This window comes from Myotis brandtii, unplaced genomic scaffold, assembly GCF_000412655.1.
Source record: "Myotis brandtii unplaced genomic scaffold, ASM41265v1 scaffold627, whole genome shotgun sequence".
NCBI lineage: Eukaryota > Metazoa > Chordata > Mammalia > Chiroptera > Vespertilionidae > Myotis > Myotis brandtii.
The window spans coordinates 943,338-946,017 of NW_005370397.1; the positions used below are offsets into that span (position 1 = coordinate 943,338).

Sequence of the window (2,680 nt, forward strand, 5' to 3'; positions counted from 1 at the left end):
CTGCAGCCAGGCCCATGCTCGAGGCCCCAGGCCCACACTCCAGGCCCCGTGCAGGCGGCGCTGAGCCCATGGAAGGAGGATGAAGGTTGGTGGCAAGTCTGCGGTGGCGTTGAGCAGAGCTGTTTCTGTAGGAGCGGTGCCAACACCGGACACGCGTAGGAGGAGAGAACGATGGGAGGCCAAGGGAAGTGGAAGCCTCGTGAGACTGAAAAAGCACTTTGAGGAACTTTCTAGAACGTGTTTGTCCATAAGGACCGCTGGCAAAAGAGACCTCCCTCGGGCCCTGGTCTGGTGAGGAGGGGCAGGTGGACGTGGGTTGCTGTTGGGAAGCCGAGACAACGCCGATCGTCACCCAGACGACTGATTAAGTGCCTTGCAAATCTTCACTGTTACCCACTTACGTCCTCCTTCGTTGTGCGCAGATGGTGCTAGTCAAGACGCAAACAACAAAACAGCGCAAAGCGAGCCGGCGGGACTGTCCCCGCTCGCTGCTCCGGGTGCTGCGCCCTGATCCCGACTTGTGTTTCTGAGTCGTTGTGTGTAGAGCTGTTTCCTAGTTGGTGTTGCGTATGAATAAATGTTACCCGTCTCTCACGGCTCTTCTGCTGAGGCCGCCCCAGCCGCACGTGGAGGCCCCACGGCCCAGCCGCTGTTTCTCCCAAGGAGGTGGTAGCGGCAGGGGGTCCGGGGAGGGCACCTGAGCTGGAGCGATGAGAGGACACGGCTTCTCTAAGAGGGGGGGCCTCTGCGCCAGCCCCGCGTGTCCTCTGGGCGGGTGCTTGTCCGTACAGTGTCCCTCCGCGTCCCGCACGTTCAGGTTCCGTTACCCGATCATCCGGGTGTTCAGGGCCCTGCAACATTCTCATGTCATTCCAAAGACTCTGGACTGGAAGCTTGAACCCACACCAGCGCCATCGCTTCTGTGCTCTGGGTTTGTGCGTGGATTAGAGCAGGGAGTCTGCCGGTTCCGAGGCCTCCTGGGCGTGGATGCGCTCGGGGGCGCCAGCCGTGCCACTGGAGACTCGCAGGTTGGGGAACGGCCGGCCCGCGGCCGTACGTCAGGTGGTCTGGCCCTGCCACGGCATGAGGGGTGAGTTAAACATTTGGCCGAGTAGAGCGGGCTAATTTTTAAGTTGATGCTTTTGTATGGCCCACAGATGATGTGATAAGTATCTAAATGGTGGGGAAAAAGGTTCCGCACCCTGCTGGAGAGCAAGAAGGGATGGTGGGGGGGTTGCACACACGTCCTGCTGTCCAGAGTGCTGCTCAGACACCGCCGGCCCAGGTCCCCCGGCCCAGCCCACAGCCCCTCCCCAGGAAGGCCCAAGCGTTCCCATCACATCTGTGAGCACAGCCCTTCGGGCAGACGGTCAGACAGGGCTTTGCTCCAGGACCTCTGAGCCTTGTTCTCAGATGAGGATACTCATCCTGCCACACTCCCTGAGGTTGTTACTGTACCCATTTTAGTGAAGGGAACCGTGGCCCAGAGCGTGGGGGGACTGTCTGATGATACCAGCGGGGAGCAGGGCATCCCCTGCCTTCTGCGCCCCCCCCCCCCCCCCCCCCCGGTGCCAGGGTTTTGCAGAAATGTGTACCCTCCAGCTCAGCATACCTATGAGCCTGCTTCCTGCTCCCCAGCCCCCGCACCGCCCGCAGCCCGGGCCCCAGGGAAGCCTGTGCGCTCCTCGTCCATGTGCCTCTGGGTACAGGTGCCCAGCCGCTCGGCCCCGCTCAGCCATAGGAGCCGAGATCGTTGAGTTCTCAGTCCCTGATCTTCCTGCCGGACAGGGTGCCTCCAAACGGACATTTCCCCTCATTTCCCAGGCGTCTGTCCCCTTGGGGGGCGGGTCTCCCCCTGCCCTGGCCTCCCCACCCGCAGGCTCTGCCCACCTGGTCAAAGCACGTGGTGAGCCAGCCTGTCCGACAGCAACGTCGTGGAAGCGCCTGGGCCCCAGGGGACCCCAGTCTGGGTTTGAGTTGCCACGTGGCGCCCTTCGGTGGCGGTTTGAAAGGAGAGCCTCGCGGGGGCGCCGACAGTGAGGGGCTGGTCTTTGCTGGGAACAAATCCGGGTCAGCAGTCAGTGCCCCTGGCCTTTCCCCGGGCACATCCCGGGTCCCTCCTGGGCAGACGCCTCGGGCCTGGCGCCTCGCCTGGAGGGTCCCCCAGTGCAAACAGCACAGACTTCGCTCTTCCCAGATCTCCTTACCTGCCTCCTGCCACACGGCCCGGTTTTCGTGGCCTCCACAAGGTCAGAGGGTTGCGTGAACCAGGAGCTGCCTTCCGCCGGCCTGGCTGTCCCCAACGCCGCACGTGAGCCGACCCTCAGGGCGCCGGCAGCGGGAGCAGGAGCAGCGGGTGGAGGCTGTTGGTGCTGCTACCTCAGGGCATTGCGGCCGCCTTAGGAGAGTCCTGTGAACACGGACGAAACACGAATCTGGGCTGCGATGGTGTGTCCTGGCCCCACCTGTGCGTGGGCCACACAGAAGCCGGTCGGTCCTCAGGCCCGAGGAGCAGGGCTGGGGCAGGGGCTGGGGCTGCAGTGACCAGCGCGAGGCGACCCCGCCTCCTTTCGGTCTGAGCGACAGAGAACCACGAAGGCAGAGGGATGTCATCACCCACACGTGACAGGACGGAAACTGGGACTTGAAATGAGCACCTAGAGGCAGAGCCTGATCCCCA

At 63.2% G+C, this 2,680-nt stretch overlaps 1 long non-coding RNA gene across 2 annotated transcripts in view; it reads right to left on the bottom strand.

Moving 5' to 3' along the window:
- Positions 1-2,680, bottom strand: part of LOC106723692 — a 6,196-nt gene continuing 3,516 nt past the window's right edge. The window contains exons 2-3 of one of the 2 annotated variants that reach the window (XR_001359396.1): positions 1,891-2,410; positions 1-1,073 (exon numbers count right to left, since the gene is read on the bottom strand). This is a non-coding gene — a long non-coding RNA (uncharacterized LOC106723692). Of the gene's footprint in view, positions 1,074-1,115; positions 2,411-2,680 lie in introns of those variants that run through there. The other variant, XR_001359395.1, reaches the window with a different exon arrangement.